Source organism: Leuciscus leuciscus (assembly GCF_965113295.1).
Source record: "Leuciscus leuciscus genome assembly, chromosome: 6".
NCBI lineage: Eukaryota > Metazoa > Chordata > Actinopteri > Cypriniformes > Leuciscidae > Leuciscus > Leuciscus leuciscus.
In genome coordinates this window covers 32646360-32670675 of record NC_138730.1, presented here as the reverse complement: position 1 = coordinate 32670675, position 24316 = coordinate 32646360, and the positions used below count along the sequence as shown (strand labels likewise).

General features: G+C 39.3%; 4 long non-coding RNA genes across 7 annotated transcripts in view; 3 read left to right on the top strand and 1 right to left on the bottom strand.

The window, feature by feature from the left end:
• Nucleotides 1-24316, bottom strand: part of LOC309500425 — a 149413-nt gene that overhangs the window by 24011 nt on the left and 101086 nt on the right. The gene's annotated exons all lie outside the window — the stretch shown is intronic.
• Nucleotides 2666-3448, top strand: LOC309500743. Its single transcript, XR_014206680.1, has 2 exons — nt 2666-2951; nt 3073-3448. It is a non-coding gene; the product is annotated as an uncharacterized lncRNA (long non-coding RNA).
• LOC309500437 lies at nt 9961-12144 on the top strand. 2 transcript variants are annotated; one of them, XR_014206590.1, is made up of 4 exons: nt 9961-10199; nt 10481-10877; nt 11314-11452; nt 11645-12139. It is a non-coding gene; the product is annotated as an uncharacterized lncRNA (long non-coding RNA). The 2 variants fall into 2 exon arrangements; XR_014206589.1 differs by having other exon boundaries at nt 10481-11452; nt 11645-12144.
• LOC309500454 lies at nt 13254-19601 on the top strand. Its single transcript, XR_014206611.1, has 2 exons — nt 13254-13336; nt 19131-19601. It is a non-coding gene; the product is annotated as an uncharacterized lncRNA (long non-coding RNA).

Sequence of the window (24316 nt, the reverse complement as noted above, 5' to 3'; positions counted from 1 at the left end):
TTTTGAGCAAGTCACAGGCTTTTGCAGGTAATCCATTATGTGGGGCTGTTTGAATGAATTGCTTTGCAAAATGTACTTACTGGTTTGCAAATGTTAAGAATGATTTGAGAAATGTCCAAAGTAACTGAGAAAAACTGTAAGAAACTGCACATAGTCTATTCTTTTTTATTTTTCTCTTTTTTTGCCTCTTTCTTTATTTGCATAAGGAGAAAAACAGCAGCTGCATGGTTGATGCAGTAAATTGTAAAAAAAAGAAAAAAAGAAAAAAAAAGAACATAAAATATTAGAATATAAAAGACTCACATTACAATACACATATTCCATGTCTGTATATCTCAGAAGGACAGAAAAAGATGTAAGCATTTACTGTTAATTTCGACCCCCCCCCAAAAAAATTATGCAACAAATATATTTGTTGTAAATATCCTTGACAGACAGACAGTATGTGCCAGTGAGCAGGAAGTTCATGGGTGTCTTTACGTCCTTCAGTGTCTCATAAGCAGTGCAGCAGAACATCGAAAGGCTCAACAAAGAACAGCTGATCTTATTCAACATGGACAGGTGTTTTCTGCTCATAGTAATTATGGGAACAGGTACATTAATTATTTAGCAAATGATGATGAAACAGTGCTGAAAAATGCCAATGTTTCAACAATCTTATTTTAGTAAATTTTACTATTTGCATTGTGTCATTTATTTGTAATGTTTTTGGTCAGCCTTGCTATGACAAATCAAAAAATAATTTTATATTCTGCTTATTGTTCACAGGTTTGGTGTCTGGAGACAATATTGAGCCAGATAAAGAAAAAAAATTTTTCACAGAAGAAAGAGAAACTGTCAAGCTGAGCTGCTCATATAGTACAACCAGCAATAATGTTTGGCTTTACTGGTACAGACAGTATCCACATGCAGAACCTTTGTATTTAGCGTATAAAGGTGCACGATCAAATAGTGCTGCACGCACCTCTGATGATCGGTTTCAGTCGACTACATCACGAACATCCACTGAACTCACTATTACTGATCTACGTCTGTCAGATTCAGCTCTCTATTATTGTGCTCTGGAGCCCAGTGATACAAAACATGAAACACGTCGTACAAAAACCTGAAGCTCTTTTCACTTTGAACGAATCTAGTGAAAACCACAATCAAAACCCCAATCTAATGTAATAAAATATGTGGTAACACCTGTGTGAGGTTGAATAGGCCTGTTAAGAAATTGATATGAAATTAAAACATATAGGCCTATATAAAATATTCTGCTTTTATTAGTATAAAATTATTTAATAAAATAATATAATTTGGAAAAAATACACAGATTACAACAAATCTTCCTCTGTTCAAAAGAAAATACAATTAACCTACATGCATGTTAAAATTTAATATGACAAAGGAGATTGACAAAACTTTTAGTTTACATTTAGTTTACATAATCAATAATTCTATTCTTGGATATTCTTGACCATTAAATGTCTCACACTGACAAACTAACCGGGCATTGTCTTGCTCAAATAGAATTCAAACTTCTCCGCAGCAAATGCAAAATCACATGTGTTTTCTACATTCATATGTGACCATATTTTATTTCAATAAAATGAATACATATTTTCAGTACAGTTCAAAAGCTAAAAAAGGTAAAAAACCTTCCACTTTGTCTCTTTTTTTTTATCTGAAAAAAACAATGTAATTTCAGAAGTTGGCCACAGTGTGGCATAATCTGTGATGTTGGTGGGAAATATTAATTTAAGCTCACACTGTATGTGTGTAACGTCTGCAAACATTTCTGCACTGGAATATTTATTATAATCTATGTTAATCTGGGTGAGGAATTTGCTTTTAGGCTGAAGTTCTCGGCATGTAACTTGTTAAATGTAACAAATTTGTATTATCTTTAGCACATATCTGAAAATTGATTTGTTTGCTTTTTTATATTTATTGACAGTGCAATACACAAGATTCTGGTAAGGTTTACATCCTCTGTATTATCTTTAACACATATCTGAAAATGTATTTGCTTGTCTGCTTGAACCAGACTCTCAACTGGTTCAAGCAGCTGCAAAATAAAGTTTAAATCTCAGTTGCACAGGTGGGGCGTGCTGTAACACTGCGTTACATTGTGCCCCTAATATGATACGTAATTCTATTCTATCCAAACCATGAAAAAAAAGGTGAATAAAGACTGAGAGTCAAAGTTCAGAAATTATGAATTATTTTCTATTTCTATATTTTTGTTCTATTATGTTTTGAACTATGCTGTATAGCTGTGTTTACAGTGTGTTTGTTGTCAAACTCAAAATGTATTTTATTGACAGAAATGTTTTAGTTTGTCTGTATATATTTTGATTAGATCATATAACATTTTAAGCTGTCATATGCAATGTCATTACAATGTGACCCTCCCATGTTAGAAATGTACCCCAACTATGGGGCATGTCGTCACATTTCACTTACATTCTTTTGGGGTATATCAAGAAAAAAAGCATTAATGAACTGTATTAATTGAACCAACACCACATAATTGTACTAGACATGTGCGAAATGAATGTGAAAAAAAAAAAAATATTCTCCGAACCCCATGTGGATTTACACAAACTGAGAAAGTCAAAAAGGGTTTAGATTGTGCCCCGCTCTCCCCTACAAATCCTCAAACTCGTTTCTCTGTCAATTCAGAATCTCAGTGTATCTGACACTGCTGTGCTTACTGTGCTCTGCTGCCCACTGTAACTCATATATTACATAGACATCCTTACAGAAACTAAGAGCTCTAAAGTGTGCAGTTTCTGACATGAGCTTTTTTTCATGTCAACATCCTCCAGCAGTGGGTGGAGCTGATCCACACGGTTGAGAATGTGAGACAGTCAAACAGTTATTCACATACAATCTATTCCATCACTGTCTCTCTGAAGACATCATGTTTCTCTTTACCTGGATAATAATACAACTTTGCATGGGTAAGAAATATTCATTCAATATGTTTATTATGGATAATTGTTTTCAATATTATATATCAATATAACAGAAAGCTCTGTTATATAATTTTATTGCTTGACTAAAGACTTTTCTTTTCCACAGAAACTGCTTTGGCTGATACAATTCAACCTTTGTCTTCAGAAAAACATATTGTTGAGGGTAAAAATGTGACTCTCTCCTGTAACTACAGTACCACTGGCACTGTTCAGTCTCTCCAGTGGTATCGCCAGTATCTTGGAGCAAAACCAGAGTTCCTACTTCTTGTCAATGAATATTCAAATACATCTAAGCCTGATCTTCGTCTGTTTTCAAAAGCTACAAAAGTGATCAAACGTGTGGATCTAGAGATCTCCTCTGCTGAAGTGTCAGACTCTGCTGTGTATTACTGTGCTCTGGTGCCCACAGTCACAGGAAACACTAGAACACTGTACAAAAACCTGATTCGCAGTATTGCATTTCAGTTACACAAAGGTGTCCATTTTTACATACTATAAAAAACTACACTTAATGGTGGTTTCAACAAATGTTTAAAAGGAGCTTGTTCCTTTAGTCCCGTCAATCTACTAAGTAAGAGATAATTTATAGTCAACCATGTATAAATTAATATGTGGATATGAAATTTATTTTACAGTTAAAGTTTGCATTGAATTTATTTAATAATCTGACCTGTATCTATGTCATCTTAAAGTCCACAACAACATACAGAACAAATTGGATAGCAACAAGTCAAACACTGCAAAAATATAATAGCATTATTAATGCTGAAGATCAATAACTGTAATGTTGATGATGATGATGAGAAAGAGTCCCAAAATAGTTCAAATAAACAAAATATTTATTAAACAAACAAACTAATGTAATTCACTGGCAAGAAGGCAACAAAACAGCATGTAGACACGGCAATACCCGATAATCAACTGAACACAAGGAGGAACTTAAATATACAATGATAACTAACTAAATGACGAACAGGTTTGTTGATGGCATGAGTGTCCATAGTAACTAATGAGTGGCCGGAAATCAGAACAAAGGGAGCCGGTAACTGAAGAAAAACAAACTAACAGTCCATGAATGAAACTAAACACAAACATGACAATAACTGAGATGCAAGACAGTCCCAGTTTCATCTGTTTGGAACAAGAGAGTGAGAGTTCACATTGTGATACGAGTGGCTTGAAAGTAGAGTCAGTTTCAGTTACTCAGATAAGCAGACTGACATACAACACTGCTATGGATGATGGCAAATATTAGCAAATATCAGACTTCTGCTGAATGGAATTCCCAAGTAAATTCGAAGACAATGAAGAGTTCAAGGAGCAATTTCAAGCAAATCTCAGCACAACTTCCTTTCGACTGGCAATCCAGGATGTGTATGTGTCTGACTCTGTACTACTATGTTCTGAAGCCCACTGTGACTCAAACACACTAAAAAAACATGCAAATACAGTCCTAAATTAAATAATATTGATTTGTCTTTGGATTAAGTCTATCATTTTAAAATATTCCACTTCATATCATAAATCGATTTACCCAATTTTTAAATTTGACATTAACTTAAATACAACTGCCTATAAATTATATTTAGGCATTTCTTGTCCAAAAAATCCACAGTGATCAATATGCTGTCAAAACACATGCATTGAATGTATTTGGTTATTACTATAAATGTATTATTGTCACATCCACCATCTGTCTTCGTCATCTGTCTCTGCACTACACTCCCCAGAATCCTCCTTGGCGCACACCTGCACTCAATCTCCTCTGAGTAGTAATCACCGTCACCTGGATCCTAACACCAGCTCACCTTTATATTCAGCACTCAGTCACTCACTCTTTGTATGGTCTTGTCAACACATATCTATTCATGACACTCAGACTCTCTACTTCACCTATCTGCATACTTACCGTCGATCCCGATCTTCTTCAGCCTGTCTTCAGTCCATCTTCAGAGAATCTTCATCATCTGCATCTGCAAGTAGTGATGGCCAAATGAAGCGTTTCGAAGCATTATTGCTTTCTGATACAATTGTGTCGAAAATGGTTCATTACTCGAAGCTTCATTCATATAGAAATTGCAGCACCATCTCCTGGTGAAGTAAATGTAATGCAACAAAGCTGACAACCATAGAATGCAAGTAGGCTTATATGTTAACGCCCCGTTTACGTGTTTACCGAGGCGATCAAAGCTGAAACAGTGTTAGTGCTGTGAAACTCATTTATGTAGGTGAATTTTACAGATACTGATGAATTTCATGTGTTCACCTTGATAATAAAACATTAAGCATGATGTGTGTGTGTAATTATTTCTTTAGACAAGGACAGAAGATCAGACCAGCTTAAAAAAAGTTGGAAACCATCACAGAAATACTAATGGTTTCTATTAAAATACCAATAGGAACCATTGGCTTTTACCATTTAAACCACTACAGAATTCTTTTTTGTAGTGTGTTTGGGACATATTCCATTAGGATTTAATGCCCCCACCAATAGAACCCAACACATATCAGTAGAGACCCACAGAGACCACTATAATTCCCATTACAACCAATAAAATTCTCATGAAAACCATTAAATCCAATAGAATTTCGGTAATGGTTTCTATAGTTGTTTTTTTTTTTTTTTTTTTTTTAGCAGGGCAGTAGGCCTATGTGTGAAAGCTTTATCTTGTTTAGCTGTGGGAAGCAGAACTCTTAACTTGTTAACTGGTGGGACTGATATTTTTGTATGTTGAAAAGGATGTGCTTGTGTAACTGGTTGTACTTCTATAATGTAGCAGAGGGTTTTTGAAGTTTCTGTCTTTGATGCATATTTTTATGCAACAATGTTCATATGTTCTCTAATTAATAATAAAAAAAAAATGTGGCAGAGGGTGTGCTTTGGGTACATGCAGAAGGCTTAGACAAAGTGTTCATTAAATGGTATGGTTTTTATTCAGAAATATTATTTTCTTTGTCTTTGGTGAAAGGTGATATCTTTTTTTTTTTTTTACAATTTCACCAGCTTTAGAGACACCGACTACTGCAACCCACAGTGTTGCCATGGTTTGGCTTCACTTTTATAAGAAATACAGCCGCCAGGTTTCAAACCTGTCAACACTGGACTGTACGGTGGCCGAGAGAGCTCAACGCGCTGCAACTGAAGAAAACACATGCAAATAGAAAAACACCTGCAAATTAAGAAAACATCTTCATCAGTTTCACAACACATGTGTGCTCCAAATACTCACAACACAACCAAATACAGAAACGCGCTGCAAAAGTTCACAACACAACCAAATACAGAAACGCGCTGCAAATAGGACAGAACACAACGGAAATGTTTCCGGGGAAGCCAATAAGTGACGGACCCGACTGGGACTCTGGGTTTACTGAAGAAAACCGGCTCCCGACAGGTTAGGTTCACAGAGTAATCAGTAGGTTTTTGTACAGTGTTCTTGTGTTTCCTGTGACTGTGGGCATCAGAGCACAGTAATACACAGCAGAGTCTGATACTGTAGCAGAGGAGATCTTCAGATCCACACGGTTTTGTTTTTCTTTTCTGATCTTAGTTGTGAATCTTAGATAAAAGATTTGCTGTCTTTGTGACATTATATAAAGCAACAGTGTGACAGTAATAAACTGATTTTTAGATGCACTCCTTTCCCCAGGAGGTGAGGAAGGAGGAGCTTAACATATTTTACTGAACCTGACAGAGACCGTCATAAGATCATTCAAGCTGAGACTGTAAGCACACACACAATGATCCTCCATTCAGTTATTCTGTTCTCTGCTTTAGTATGTAAGTACAATCACTTCAATCCTGTCCTTAAATTATCACAATGAAGTATGTCAAGACATTTTTTATAATTATATATAGTCTTGTTTGTGGCCTTAATATATAAAAGTGAACTTTAAGTGAATGAACTTCTGAAATGCTCACATTTTACCAGCATAGTGATAATATTTGAACCCTCTGAGACTATTTCACTTTTCTTTGCAGGTGCCAGTAATGGAGATACTATTACACCAGACAAAACACAGGAGTTTGTAGCCGAGGGTTCAAGTGTTAAATTATCCTGCAGTTATTCTTCTGCATGGTCTTTACTTTGGTACCGTCAGTATCCCGGATCAGCTCCTGAATTCCTTGTGCTTATTTCAGACACTGCAAAAGATGTGAAGCCATCTGAAGTAGATCAAAGATTCACAACTAAGATCAGAAAAGAAAAACAAAACCATGTGGATCTGGAGATCTCCTCTGCTGAAGTGTCAGACTCTGCTGTGTATTACTGTGCTCTGGAGCCCACAGTCACAGGAAACACAAGAACACTGTACAAAAACCTACTAGTGTTCCACAGTTCAGGAGAAATGGCACCCTTAAATCTTGAATTATATACAGACCCCTCTGGCAGAAGCATCTTCTTGCCCATTCAAAGCAGCCACATTAACTACAAATGCATGAATATTAGAAAAGTGTTTAGTTTAGTTTAAAACATTATGGCATAAATCACCCATTTGCTTCTACACAGTCAAGGCACACCTTCTTCAGATAATTTACAATAATCTTCTGCAAAGAAAAAAGAAAAACAGGTGCATGATGCCCAGTGGTATATACAGTGAGTAAATGGCTTTACAATTTGCACAACTAGAAGAGTAGAGGGGAACAAGCATGTGTTCAAAAAATATTTTAGGCTAATCCTACTTTTGTGAAAAATTGTTCTTGGTTTCAAAAACCCCCCCCCACATTTTAAGTCATTTTAAACTTTATCCACAAGAGGTCAGAATTGCTCCCTTCGTGTATGAGTAGATCATGTGACATGATGTATTAAAGTAGATCTCAGTGAGACAGGGACAGAGACACTGTTTTTAAAAGCACTGTTGAGTGAATTTCAGTTATTTTACCTCAGAGAACAACTATGCTTAGATGGGCTTTGATTTCCCTGTGTTTCATAGCACATTATGATGGTAAGCAAAACATTTGATGAAAGAGTTTACTTTCATTTAGATTATTAAATGTTTAAGTTTACGTTGCAAATAATTCATGTTAATGACTTACTTTTTTTCTTTTTCCAGTGTCCTCGGGACAGGACAGGGTTGAACAGTCTTATAGAGAAATGCCTGCAAGTGAAGGAGTTCAAGTTATTTTAAGGTGTAATTATACTACCACTAGTAATACTCCATACCTCTTCTGGTACAAACAGCTCCCAAACAGATCACCAACATTCATTCTAAATAAATATACATTTGGTGAAGGAACTACTGAGGATGATTTTAAGGAGAGATTTTCTGCAACATTAGACTCCACATCAAGATCTGTTCCTCTGACAATCCAGGATGTGTGTGTGTCTGACTCTGCTGTGTATTACTGTGCTCTGAGGCCCACTGTGACTCAAACACACTCAACACTCATACAAAAACTTAGGGAGACACATTACAGCGAATAAAATATTCAGAAGTAAAGGGAATAAACCGCATAAAGCTCCCATATTTCCAAATAATTGGAATGACTGGCATTTACATCAACTGTCATTTGTGTTTTGTTTTTTGTTAATTCAAAATATCAGAGTGTTTAATTAATGTTTTCTGCTACCAATAACTGTATTCTTAGTTCCATTTAACAAAATGCAGTTTATTTCCCACTGATACTGACCATAAATAAATAATCCCTTTTAAAATTATTAATAAGTTTATTTCCCACTGATACTGACCATAAATAATCCCTTTTAAAATTATTAATAAATTAATGAATTCAGACAAATTTGTATACTGTCCCAAATACTTTATATATAGGTCTTAAAGGGACTTGTACATCAAGCACATTAGGCTCAGATACATCTTTCACATGGCTTTACAATTTCACCAAAAATGTCTAACTTTTCTATTCCCTATATTTCCCTAAATATTAAGGGTAGGCCTATATGTTACATTAATAAGGGTATATGTTGTTAATCCTGATACATGATAAAGGATGCTTTAAACATATTCCTGTCACTTTGCACAGCACATGTTTGAAGTGTCCATTATCAATAACTTCAATGTTGACACTGGGAACAAAATGTTAAATATCATGGTTTTTCATACATGAATAATGAATGAAAAACTGGCTCAGATAAAATCTTTTTGTAAATAATATCCTGAAGAGGGCAGTGTAGACACTTAAAGTCTATTTAAATTTCTTTTCTTTTTTATGTTTAATCTCCCCTCCCTGCTATACACCATCATTGTTCTTGCTGACACAACTGGTTGAATGATTAATCTTTTTCTCCTGTTTCAGTCACCACATAAAAAAATGATAACTCTTAGATTGTTAAAGTTGTTCATTTTTGCATCGGTTTATCATGGTAAGTGGGGGGTTTCCTAATTACTTCATACAGTTTTATACCTTATTACAGGTTACAATTTTTACAGTTTATTTGTACATTTTTAAATTTCTTTACAGAGTGTCGTGGAGAAGAGAGTGTTGATCAGCCAGACAAGCACCTCGCCGAATTTGAAGGAAGATCAGTAAAAATACAATGCAAATATAAAACAGCTTCATCACAACCGGATCTTTTCTGGTACATCCAGAGAGCAAATGACTTTCCTAAATACATCCTGAGGAGAAACAAATATGGAGCAGAAGATACTGATCCTCAGTTTAAGGAGAGATTTCACTCTAAAGTGTCATCAGAATCTGTTCATCTGACAATCCAGGATGTGTGTGTGTCTGACTCTGCTGTGTATTACTGTGCTCTGAGGCCCACTGTGACTCAAACACACTCAACACTCATACAAAAACAGGGGAAGTGCTCAATTATATGACAAAGTGCAAATCCACATGCTGTTGACTTCTGTCCCATGACAATATGTACACTGTAAAAAAATAATATATATATATATATATATATATATATATATAAGATTTGGGGGGGTTTTGTGCTGTGCAAAGTGCATTTCATCCGCTCATCCATTTTCTTTGAACCTGCATAAAAACTAATATTTCTTGACCTGCATGAGCAGATATCAAATTTATTAGACTAAATTAACTAAATTGGCTTTAAACTGTGTGTATATGTGAGGGGTTTTTTTGCCATCAAACTGACAGAGGATGAAAGGGGAGGAGTTTAACATGTTTAACAACTCAGATGATCTTGTTACACTTGCTAGACTGTCACAAAGCTCAGTCCTGCTGTAGTGAACACACACACACACACACACACACACACACATGTACAATGATACTTCATTCAGTCATTCTGCTCTCTGCCTTGGCATGTAAGTGTATTTGTGTATGTTTTGCGTGCATTTGCATTTCTAATTTTAGAATATACATATAATATGTTGTCAAATAATTTTCTCATCTTAAATGCTAAATTCGTTTTTTTGTTTTTTTTTATGTACAAACATTTACTACATCCTAAATATATATATATATATTTTTTCAAAATGACAAAGTAACATTAAAATTTAAAATAATTGTTAACTAGTATTAATTGATTCAAAACTTCAAAACTAAAACTATTTGAAAATTAAAATGTTATTTTGTTCTTTTCCAGGTGTGAGTTTTGGAGATGAAATCACACCAGACCGCAGTGAAGAGTTTGCTGCAGTGGCTTCAACTGTTACATTATCCTGCAGTTATTCCTCTGCATATTCACTTCTATGGTACCGTCAGTATCCCGGATCAGCTCCTGAATTCCTTGTGCTTATAATAGAGGGTGTGAAAGAGACTGAGCCATCTTTGGTAGATCCCAGGTTCTCTACTAAGACTATAAAAGAAAAAGAAATCAAACGTGTGGATCTGGAGATCTCCTCTGCTACAGTATCAGACTCTGCTGTGTATTACTGTGCTCTGAGGCCCACAGTCACAGGAAACACAGAAACACTGTACAAAAACCTGACAACAGCTGAAGGTCTACAACTAATTCCTTTCCATAAATCTCTGAATTAACGGTAGATTATCATTTCATACTATATTACTATAATATGAGGGTGAAAACTATCAGCAGTGGTATGAGTATGACAGATTATGATTTTTTATTTTATTTTTTATTTAGCCTACTTAACACAATTCGTACACACTGTACTCTTAGGATGTTCACCAAACCACTGACTAGTTGTTGTTTTAAATACAATTTAAGTTGCTTTTTTGTGTCTAAGCTGTTGTGACTGTACAGGACCATAAAATGAATACCTGATATATAGATCTACAGTACTATAACAACCAAAGCTTGAGGAATGAATCAGATCACATTCTGTTTGTGTTTTGAGCATTTATGTTGTACAAGTTAGTAAGTAACCACAAGAGGGAGCACTATATGCACTATAGCATATGAATAGTGATGACACTGTGGACTATGAAACAGATCTGATCTGCTCTTTCATTTAGATCTCTGGAAGAGGGAGGGTTTAAAGCTTTGACATCTGATGTGATCTTGTTAAGCGTCTGTTAGAGAGTCTGTTCGACAGAGCATAAGGAACAAAAACAATGATACTCCATTCTGTCATTCTGCTTTCTGCATTTGCTTGTAAGTATTGAAGTATTTTGAGTATTACATCTAAAAGTATTACATCTCTGAGCAGAATTGCTCATTTCTGATCAAAATTAAGTACATATTGTATTTCTTTACATTGTACAGTATATTGTATTTTATACTGGTACATCTCAAATGACTGATTCAATTTAAACACCAGTTTATTAAAGATTTGATCTTTTGCAGATGCAACATATGGAAATGAAATTAAACCAAACAAAACAGAGGAGTTTTCTGTCGAGGGTTCAAGTGTTAAATTATCCTGCAGTTATTCATCTGCATATTATCTTCACTGGTACCGTCAGTATCCCGGATCAGCTCCTGAATTCCTTGAGCTCATCTCAGACGGTGCAAAAGAAGCTCAGAAGTCTTCCAGATTCACCACTGAGATCAGAAAAGAAAAACAAAACTATGTGGATCTGGAGATCTCCTCTGCTGCTCTGAAAGACTCTGCTGTGTATTACTGTGCTCTGGTGCCCACAGTCACAGGAAACACTAGAACACTGTACAAAAACCTGCTTCTGTAAAGGGTGAGGAATCAATGGTCTTCGACAGTTGGGAAGAAGTTGGACCCTTGAATCTTGAATTATTCCCAGATCCCCTCCAGTATACCAAAAAGCCGCAAGCACTTTTGAGCATTTTTGAAATGCAAATGCATTATTATTGTAAGGGAGAAAATGTTTGTCTAAAACATGGCAGAAATATTCACATGTACAAAAGTGGTCAATATACAATCAAATGCCCCAGGGTATATCCAGTACATACAGAGAGATAATACATGTTATACCAATCCTATTTAGGTAGCTACCTACTTGTTCAGGGTTTACAAAATAATGTCATGTTTAATCATTTCAAACTTTATCCACAAGGGGTCAACATTGCTCTCTTCGTACATGATTATATCATGTGACAGGATGAAAACATTTAAAGTAGAGCTGTGACAGAGCCCGTCTACGGAGAGCCTTGGCACTTCCTATTAGCCCCATTGTATCGATCTTGGTTGCAGTTCCATTAGAATTCCACTGGAGGTGATCGCGGGCGAGTGCAGACTGAATGGGAGTCTATGGGGCTAGACGGCTAAATTTGTCTCTTTCACCCGATTGCCGTTGAGAAATCTCAGATTTTATTGTAGGTTTTGCAAGTTCAACATGGGTTATAGGTCGAAAATTGAATGAACGAGTACTTATGTCCTTTCGATTTCTTACAGGTTGAGTTGTTGTTGCCCATAACACGCTAGCATTCTGCTAATGAACGCTGATTGGTCAGTGAAGGACTGATTACGACCAGAGATGCCGCTTGATGGCATCGTGGCATCCGAAGCGGGACCAGAAACAAACAAAACAAAAACTCATCTAGCACATGTATTTACCTGTGTCAGCAGTGTTGTCGATGCCTCGAGAGAAAAGAAAGCGCAGAGCGCGAAAGCACTAGAGTGACTGAAGGATTGCCGTAAAGCAGTATCTCTGGTCGTACGATGTGTATGACGTCATTGACATTTTAAAATACTTTTTAAAGCAAATAAGTGACTCTAAAAAATCTAACACCAAGCAATGTGTAATTTCTTTGCATCTCCTTTCGAATACAACATTCAAATTACTAGACAAAAAATTATATCCTGAGAAAAGTGGAATTTGATGGGTATAGCGCCATAGACCTCCATTCATTCTGCACTCGCCTGCGAGCGCCCCCGCATGGACAGAGACGTGTTACTGCAGCCAGTCCAGAAACCGGAAGTAACCAGGGAGTGCCAATTCTCTTCCTATTAGACATTCTCTGGCTGTGAGAAGCACAGAGAGAGCACAGGTCTTTCTGCTCAGCACAGAACAACTATGTTTAAATGGGCTTTGATTTCCCTGTGTCTCACAGCACATTATGATGGTAAGCTCTTTTTTGGTACATTTTAACAGAACAATGTTTACTAACATTTATGTAGTTAATAAGTTAATTGAAGTTCGGGAGCAGGACCACGCCTCAACTAATCAGCTCTCTCTCCCCGTCTGTATATATATATATACACCGAACCCACCTTCACCACACCGTTCTTCTCAGTTTGTTCGACATGGATCCCGAGCTGCAGATCAACCCCTCTGACTCCGAAGACGATTTATTCAGAAACTCTCCTCCGTCACAGAGCGTCAGGTCTTCACAACAATCCCTAGGCAGCCAAAATTCACACCGGCTGCGTTCTGTCGTAGAAATCCCTCAGTCCCGCGGGCACTCACGTCACAGTTCATCATCGAAGATTTCTCCAACCCCGACTCGACAGGATCACTCTCCTCCGCAAACGAGAACTACCATCAACGATCGACACAGGCACGGAAGCCGGCGCGATCGCTCTCCTCGTCAACCGCGTCATTCAACAAACCGTAGCAGTTCTCAGCGCACCCACGCCACGTCTCCCAGACCAGAGAACACCATCAAGAATTGGACTGTGGCTCGCCTTCAGCGTGCTCTTAAGGACAAGGGTATCCACTTCAGCCGATCTGACAATAAATCAAGACTATTTCAGCTTTACACAGCATCTACACACACTTCAAATTTAAATTCCGAGCCTCCAACGCTTCCGGGATTGACACGCGATCCTCCCATCGTCACTCATGACGTCACCACACTGCCTCCACAACGGCCTCAGCCAGCAGCGTCCGCGCCACCTAGTGGAGTCCAAGTAATACTACCTCCAACATCTGCACCTTCTACCTCAGACTTATCCCAATTCATGACATCTTTCTTTGCTTACTTAAGCTCACAAACAGCTACAAATCCTCACGGACATTCATCCCTCCATCCCAGCATCCATTCTTCTACCCTTCCTTCTGGCATTAACAGCCACACGGCCCCTGTTATTTCTGATTCTTCCCTACAAATTAACCCAATTCAAGTCCCTCATGCAGCAAACCCAGGACTTCTACCTCTCAGTGGACCTTTTCAACCGCCTCCTCTTTCTTCCTTTTACGCAACTAATCTACCCCTTTTCCCCTCCCTCCCCCACCCCTACCCCCCCCTTTCCCAACACCCTCACATCCTGCCAATAAATACTAGCCCATATACCCTGGCCACAGCTGCACCGCCTCCTCGTCCAGCTTCATCAATCCACCGACCCTCCCCAGTCTCTTCAGCCTTACGTCTTCAGATCTTATCAGGTAACTACACAGATTTAGCCCAGCTCCTCCATCCATCCCTCATAAATATCAGCCAGCCCAGAGAGCTGCAAACCAGTCAAGGCCTAATGCAGTTCAGCCATCCTTTAAACTCTCGTTCAAAGGACCTCACTCCCACTGAATTTGCTTTAGCTTTCTCGATCTACAGAGATATAGTTTGCTCTGTTTATCCCGATCGAAGAACCGAGCTAGACGATTACCTATCAATCATTTTAGACATGGCTGTGCGTTTTGGAGGAACAGGCTTCTACAACTACCACGTTCTTTTCGCCACACAAGTAGCAGGTCGGTTACAGCAGTTCAATCAGGGGACATACTGGGGCACTCTTGATGCAGAACTCTACTGTCGGATCTTCGCAGCACGCACTTCTATGTCCTGTGAACTATGTGGAGCACCATCACATCCAGCCTCAGCTTGCACCATCACACCCTCTCAATCTCAACCCTCCTCACGCAAAACATCCGTATTCAATAGATTATCCACAGCAGCCCCACCTCCTCCTCTAATTCCGAAACCTCTAAACATACAGCCCACAGCCAACGTTCCACTTCCCAAAGGCATTGACAAAAGAGGACGACCGATCCTCTACCAAGGAGGCAGAATGGTATGCAACAACTTCAACCATCTTGGCTGCTCTCTTTCCAACTGTAGATTCCTACACACCTGCTCCTTCTGCGGAGGTGCCCACTCAAGAGCCTCTTGCCCCCACAGCCCAACTGCTCTACCCGACTGACTATTACAGTATCTCGGCACACCAGTCAAGGTAGAAGCATTAGCTACTGCCTTACTAGACCACCCCGACAGAGAGTTCGTAGATTTCCTTATCAATGGATTCAAAAACGGCTTTCTTCCCGGCATAGAAATAATCCCAGACACTTCTCATCTTTCCCATAACCTCCAGTCTGCCCTCTCGGAACCAGACACTGTTGACACTTTAATAGCTAAAGAAGTTCAAGAGGGATTTATGATAGGCCCGTTTAAAGAACCTCCTTTCACTCTTTTTCGCATCAGCCCCATTGGAATCGCGACCAGGAAATATTCCGGGAAGAAGAGATTAATCATCGACCTGTCCTCCCCACACGGCTCACACATTCCCAGCATTAATAGCATCATTCCAGCCCCAGACTTCTCCATGAAATACGCTTCCATCGATCAAGCCATCACTCTCATCCGCAAGGCAGGCCACGGAGCATGGCTTTCAAAAGCAGACATCACCAGTGCTTTCAAAGTCTTGCCCATTCACCCAGAATTCTGGCGTTTCTTCGGAATATTCTGGAAAGGAGCTTATTATTTTTCAGTACGCCTCACTTTCGGCTGCAGGAGCAGCCCCAAGATATTTGACTCCCTCTCGGAGGCTTTATGTTGGATTCTCATCAACAACCACAGGCTTCCCTACGTCCTGCACCTCCTCGACGACTTCCTCATCATCACACCTACATCCGCACCTCCACACTCAGGACTTTCCACCCTCGTTAAAGTGTTTTCCGAACTAGGCGTACCCCTTTCAAAAGAAAAGACCTTAGGGCCCTGCACCTCCATCGAGTTTCTAGGCATCACCCTAGACTCCATCTCCTTCCAAGCATCTCTACCTCCTGAGAAAACACAACGCATTTCATTGCTCCGATCGAACTATCTTCTAGCAGACAGGTGCACAAAGCAACAGCTGCTAGCCCTCCTCGGCCACCTTAACTACGCCATCAGAATAATTCCCCAGGGGAAATCTTTCCTTTCCAACCTACTATCAAAAGCAGCATCAATACCCTCTCTACACGACAAAGTCACCTTGGATGAAGCATGCAAAATGGAAATGCGGCTCTGGCAGAAATTCCTTTCTTCATGGAACGGCATATCCTTCTTTTATAATGACTACGTCACACAGCCAGAAGACATTCAGCTGTACACAGATGCAGCGCCTTCCATAGGATTCGGGGGCTACTACAGTGGCCGCTGGTTCGCTTCTGAGTGGCCACCAGAGTTCAGCCATCTAATTCAGCAGCCAGACTTTCCCTCATCCGCACTTTACGAGATGTATCCCGTCATTATAGCAGCCCTCCTTTGGGGGCACGAATGGTCCCGACATTCCATACTCATCCACTCAGACAACTCAGCGGTAGTTGAAATCATAAATAAAGGCAGATCCAGTTCCCTGGCGATCATGCAATTAGTCCGCAGACTGACACTTATATCGGCGCAACGTCAGTTCATCATCCGAGCAGCACACGTTCCAGGATACCACAATAGCATAGCCGACTCATTGTCTCGTTTCTCTTTTCAGAAGTTCAGAATCTTAGCTCCAGAATCAGACATCTATCCCACGCCAGTTCCACCGTTTTCAGCCACCATCTTCAACTAAATCCTCAGCTGGAAGAACTTTCACATGCTTCGCGAGAAGCTATTCTCAATGGCCTCGCCCAGAGTACCCTCTCTGCTTACTTGACCGGTTGGAACTGTTTTAAGGCTTACCACTCCTTTTACCAACTCTCATTTCCTCTAATGAACGTTTGGTCCATCTGCAACTTCGTTACTCACGCCCATTCCTACCAAAAAAATTAGGGCATCCTCCATTCAGACTTACCTATCCGGAATAAACTTTATCTACAAACTCGCCACCGGCGACCAATGCCAAACCATTTCTCACTCCCACGTATCCATGCTTATCAGAGGTCTACGAAAACAAGAACCAGTCCTCAACATCAAACGCTTACCCTTAACTTCTGACCTCCTGAGCCAATGCATCCACACATTACGTTCCGGCTACTTGAGCCCATCGATCGACCAAACGTTAGAATGCATGTTCTTTCTCGCATTCTTCGGCTTCTTGAGATGCTCCGAATTTGCCCCGTCGACTTCAGCCTTCAATCCAGCTATCCATCCCAGCCTCTCAGACATCACCACTCATACGCCCGATTCTCTGATTTATAACCTAAAGAGAAGTAAAACCGACCAATTCGGAGAGTCGTTTCCAATTTACATTTTTCGCCTCCACTCCTTCCTCAGTCCTTACGAGCCACTTTCGGAATACGTTTCTTCCAGATACGCTAACCATTCATCTCCTCAAGAACCACTCTTCCTCACGGAAAACAGGAAAATGGCCACGAGATTTTGGTTTAGCAAACACTTCCAAAGTATTCTCAGGACCTCCGGCATATCTCCTGAACATTACTCTATACATTCATTCCGGATTGGAGCAGCCACCACGGCCGCCAGCATGGGCATCTCGGACGAGACAATCAGAGTCCTGGGGCGATGGTCATCCGAAGCGTACCGCTTGTACATCCGCAATGATCTAAACGATCTCCGTCAAGCTCAAGCCCGCATCGTCTCATCCAAACCTTTGGGGGTCTTCAAGTAACTCAGCTTACTGACTACCGAGACGAAGCCCCCACTCTGAGTCTCCCGGGTCAGACTCCCTGATCAGCCAGACGGAGATCCGTCGTTAACATCTTTCCCCTTTTCCTTCGACCCTCATTCATTCACAAAGCTAATAGCTAATTCCGTGCAGTTGTGGCGTGGTCCTCGCTAGTGAAATGTAGTTAATAAGTTAATTGAAGTTCGGGAGCAGGACCACGCCTCAACTAATCAGCTCTCTCTCCCCGTCTGTATATATATATATACACCGAACCCACCTTCACCACACCGTTCTTCTCAGTTTGTTCGAACCCCACCCACCCTTACCCTTCCACCTCTAGCTCTCGACCCCACCCACCCTTCCCCTTCCAACTCATTCATCCATCCATCCATCCATCCATCCTCAACCTCTAACTCGACCCCACCCACCCCTCCCCTTCCAACTCATCCATCCATCCCACTTCCCCCCGACCCCAATCCTCTCTGTTCGAACCCCACCCACCCTTACCCTTCCACCTCTAGCTCTCGACCCCACCCACCCTTCCCCTTCCAACTCATTCATCCATCCATCCATCCATCCATCCATCCATCCTCAACCTCTAACTCGACCCCACCCACCCCTCCCCTTCCAACTCATCCATCCATCCCACTTCCCCCCGACCCCAATCCTCTCTCCTTCAATCTCTAACATCTCAATTTTACTTCCAGGCTGCATCCAGGGGGGTCTTCAAGTAACTCAGCTTACTGACTACCGAGACGAAGCCCCCACTCTGAGTCTCCCGGGTCAGACTCCCTGATCAGCCAGACGGAGATCCGTCGTTAACATCTTTCCCCTTTTCCTTCGACCCTCATTCATTCACAAAGCTAATAGCTAATTCCGTGCAGTTGTGGCGTGGTCCTCGCTAGTGAAAGGTTAATAAATGATTTAAATTTACTGATACTTCTTGTTAATGATTTATTGTTAGTTTATTTCACGGTGTGCCTCATTCTCACGAGGGTCCACTCACCATCCTGGCCCAGACCCAGACCTTGCCAATTCATGAAGCATATATGCACTTAATGGAAAGCGAATGTTAACATACAGAGAGAAAATACATCAGGCTGTGAGTTTAATTGTATGTCCAATTCCAGGCTCACATTTACCCTTTTCTATCTATTCTTCCAGTGTCTTCGGGACAGGACAAAGTTGAACAGTCTTCAAGAGAAATGCCTGCAAGTGAAGGAGATGGAGTTATTTTAAGGTGTAATTACACTACAACTGATCCAAATGCTTATCTTTTCTGGTACAAACAGCTACCAAACAGATCACCAACATTCATTCTGAGTGAATTTTCCTTTGGGAAAGGAACTACAGAGCCTGAATTTAAGGAGAGATTTTCTGCAACATTGGACTCCACAGCAAAATCTGTTCCTCTGACAATCAAGGATGTGTGTGTGTCTGACTCTGCTGTGTATTACTGTGCTCTGAGGCCCACTGTGACTCAAACACACTCAACACTCATACAGAAACAGAGGAAGTGCTGTATTATGTGACAAAGTTCAAATCCACATGCTGTTGACTTCTTTCCCATGGGAATAACATGCATATAAGAAATAATTAAAATTTGAAATAAATTGTCTAATCTATGCAACTGGGCTTTTTAGTTATGATCATTTTGGTCTGCACATCAGCAGTGAGATCTTCTCTTGACAATATATTTATATGTGTATATATATATATATTGTGCCAATGAATTAAGAATTTGTTCTCTTGTTTTAGTATTTAGGCCTACTAATTCATTCCCTCGTTTTAAGTGAATCAATTGCAATATATTTTAGTTCCCTAGATTTAGTAAATTTTGGTCACGTTGTACTTATGCCAACTAACAATAAGCAACTTATCTGATTTAGTGAATTGAGGTAATGAACTGTGCACCTAATTTAGGCCAACTTAAAACGAGGTAACGAATTAGTAAAATGCGTTGACGTACAGTATTATTAAGTCGTGGTAATGAATTGTTAAAGGGATACTCCACTTTAAAATGAAAATTCTGTCATCATATACTCACCCTCATGTTGTTTCAAACCTGTATGAATTTCTTTCTTCTGCTGAACAGAAAGGAAGATATTTAGAAGAATGTCAGTAACCAGACAGTTTCTGGTCCCATTGACTTCCATAGTAGGAAAAGAATATACTATGGAAGTAAATGAGACCAGAAACTGTCTGGTTACTGATATTCTTCTAAATATCTTTCTTTCTGTTCAGCAGAAGAAAGAAATTCATAAAGGATTGAAACAACATGAAGGTGAGTATACGATAACAGAATTTTCATTTTAAAGTGGAGTATCCCTTTAATTTGTATCCACAATATACCTATTTTGGGCTCCTTAGCCTAAAAAGAAAAAAACAATTGTATAAAAAAAGGACATTGCACTCTTTGGTTTATATAACAATCACATATTATTCCAAAGGTTACAAAAAACTGGTTAATTCAATGAATTCACCACCAGGGGGAAGTACCTCTTAAATTCTGGTGTGACTGAGCAGTTGCTGAACATAATCAAGAGAAGCTACTAAGGATAGAGAGATTCTCCATAAGGAGTCGCATTAGTTGTTTTTCTCTCACACTCTTCAACTCAGAGCAACAATGTCAAAATTTGCAATAATTACTCTTTTCTTCATGGCACATGATTTAGGTAAGAAGAACAGTCTTTCATCATTTACACTTTATTTGAGTATCTGTAAATGATTGTTAATTTATACTTCATCTCCTCCAGTGTGCCGGGGACAGGACCGTGTAAAAAAAGTTAAAGTTAATCTTGAAGGTCTCAAGTGCATCAACAAATGAAAGAGCACCAGGGTAATGTGGAAACTGTTCTACAATGGCCCATAAGACATTTGACTAAAATTATTGTGAAATATTACAAATGTATGTAATAAAGTTGATCAAATTTACGAAGGCCTATACAGTACGAAGATTTACTGTACATACAGTTAGGTATGTATAAAATTGTCAAACTATTCTAAATTAATTTTGGTTCCTTTGAAGGTTAAAGTCATCATGAAAACAAAATGGACATTTCTTACTTTTTATGGAATATTGAAATATTTATTATAAATGATTTATCCATGTACATCCTTATTTTTAATTCAAGATCCCTATTATCTTTAATCAAAATAACTTACCCTCCCTCTTGCTCTGACATCTCTTCTCTCTGATGATGTGTTTTTCAGCATGAGGGTGGGATCAACCTGTCAATCACATGAGGTCAGAGCAATAGAAAACCAATCAATTCCTGCGGACAAAATCAAGTCCCGCCCTACATTTTTTCTTTTTGGAGAAGCTTTTTTACTTGGATAAAAGTCACAATAGGGAAGAAAGGACAATCCCAACTTCCATTTCATGCCGACTTTTATAAGTTGTCTTAAACTGATAACATTTAGGCTATGTGTACAGTATAATTTTATTGTTAACAAAGTTTTTAAAGCGCATGTGCGCAAGGCTCGCCTTAAAGATCAAAGACATCAATAAGCGCATGTTTAGACACACATGGAGTTACAGTGCAGTGGAACGGGGAAAAGGGTTTTGGGTTCCAGCCCATACTCCCGCAGACTCAATCGCAAGCACAGCTGACATTACACCCTTTTTATAGCATCGTAACCTAAACCCAAACTTATTGGGAAAACAAACACATGAACATAGGTCTGCGTGATGAGAACTACCTAAAATAACAGAAACGATCTTTGGAAAAAAAATTACCACTGGGGCAACATAATCTCACAAGTAGTGTAATCCATATTTTACAAGCATTTACCTGATGTTCCCTTATGATGACTAACAAATGGAATTCACCACATTCAGTTCAATTAATAATTAATAAAGTAACCCAAGTGAAAGTCTATACATTTTCTTGCTTTGAGTTATTTATTTTTTAGGGTTAGTGAACTTTGTTTTATATATATATATATATATATATATATATATGTTTTAAAATATGGTTAGGGTAAGCAAAAAACAAGAAAAAGAAAAAACAATGCTTTCCATTTAATTTTAAAGCAGAGACCATGTTTCATATTTCACTAACCCCACCCACATTATTAGTATACAGCAGAACTCATTCATCTCATTCATCATCCATCAGCCTTTCATTCATTTTCAGTTAACATGGAAGACATGCAGATACTACTCATGATACTCATCACGGTTTCAGGTAAAAATACTTTAATCACTAACTAACCCCTACAAGAAATCCGTATTAGATCATGGTATAAAAATTTTATATATTTAATTTCAAGTGGATTTGCTGATAGAATTGGGCCAAGTGAAGGAAATACTAATGTTATTAGAGAAGAACAGCAATGATATTTGGCTTTACTGGTACAGACAGTATCCAAACAGAGAACCAGAATATGTACTGTATAAAGGTGCTCGACAGAGTAGTGATGAGGATATACCAGATGGATTTCAGTCGACTACATCACAATAATCCACTGAACTCATTATTAAAGCTGCCGTCGGCAACATTTTTTTGATCATATTCAGTGTAATCGACACTATAATCCGACAGAACAGCATAAATAAGGTGGTTTTAGAAAAAAACCTGAGCTTCTAACTCCACCTGGAGCGTGTTATTTGTTTTGCAAAAATCCAGCGCTCCCGCTTCATCAGGTCCAATCAGCGCAGGGGGGTGTGAGATCTGACTGTCAATCACAGGTCGTGCACACGCCACAGATCCCCCCTCACTCGCGCACGTTAATATCACATGCACACGCCACGCCTGAAGTTCGCCTGGAGATTGCATGAAGCGTGATGGCGGAGAGAAAATCTACTAACAAGCTTCCAATTCATCGGTTAATTGCTATCTATGGATAGATTAGCCAGGGCAGCCTACCTCCGAGTCCATGGTGTTGATAGATGCTGAAGAGACGGACGCGTTCACAGAAAATCAGGTACACACGCACAGTGACGCACTGACGAGCACGACCTCGATGGGAGGGTGCTCGCTGGTAGTGGGGAGGGGCATGAGAGTTGTAAACATTCAAAATTTTGGCTAATCGACCCAATCTGCCAGACTTGCCGACGGCAGCTTTAACAGTGTAACTCTGTCAGATTCAGCTCTATATTACTGTGCTCTAAGAGTAGCAGCCCAGTGATACAAAATGCCTGAGAAGCTTTACAAAAACTCATACAAAATTAATTCTTTGAAAAAGTCTTAAATCAATCAGTATCAAAACACATCAATCAGTATCAAAACACATCAAGTTTCTGTAAACTGCCAACAGGAAATGTGGTAACAGCTGTGAATTTGGGAGGTAAAAAGGTTAAATAAGGGCATGTGTACGTAACTTGTACATAGCTTTTCATGTTATCTTGTTTGTTGTTATCTCTTTTTTTCATATTATGTTATAATTCCAAAAGATTAAAAAGTATCTTCAAAAACTATACAAACACACATGTACGAGCAAAATGGCAATACAATATAAACAGTAAGCTCTACAAACGAAGAACATAAACTAAAACAAAGAAATAAAATAAATAACCATCAATATTATAACAGCTATGCTCATTTGATCTTTTCTTAGGTGTCTTGTAATTCAGATTCAGTGTCATGACAGGAGGAGGAGTTTAGCACAGACACTATACAGCTGTGTAAAGATGAGCTATACAACACTGTGGAGAAGCTGCTGTTCTTGCCAGTTTAGTGAATGAACATGTTGATCTACATTATGATACTGCTGTCATCAACTGAAGGTATAATATTGTGGAAATGCATTCTATTGTAACGGAAGTGTTAGAAAACTACATTTAATGGCACTTTCATTTGCAGGCTCCAGAGCCACAGAAGTCATCACTCCAAAAAGTGAGAGAGTATTTGCACTTGAGGGTGACAATGTGACACTCTCTTGTAACTACAGCGGTTCTGGTATCGCCAATACGCAGGCTCCACAGTTCCTCATAATGGAATATTCAGGGGTAACTAATTAATCTGATCCACCCGTTCCAAGAGTAACCATCAGTAATCATTGTTTTCGAGGGTCGGGCACACCAGTACAAGGTCCTCCCCTTCGGGCCGTCTCTGTCTCCCTGTGTCTTAACGGAGGTCACAGAGGCTGCCCTTGCCTGGGCGTTCACGTTCTCGTTCTCAACTATCTCAACGACTGGTTTATTCTAACTCACTTTCGAGATTCAGTTTCCTGAGAGGGGCCAGGAGACTAAATCCTCCTCGGCTACACCTCATCCCCTTGTGGGACCTCTCTAGAACTTACAGCCCTGTAGAGAGTGCCCTCAAAACAGTGCTCCTGACTGCGCTCTCATCTATCAAGAGGGTGGAGGACCTGCAGGCATTTTCGTTCAGGGAAACGAGCCTGGA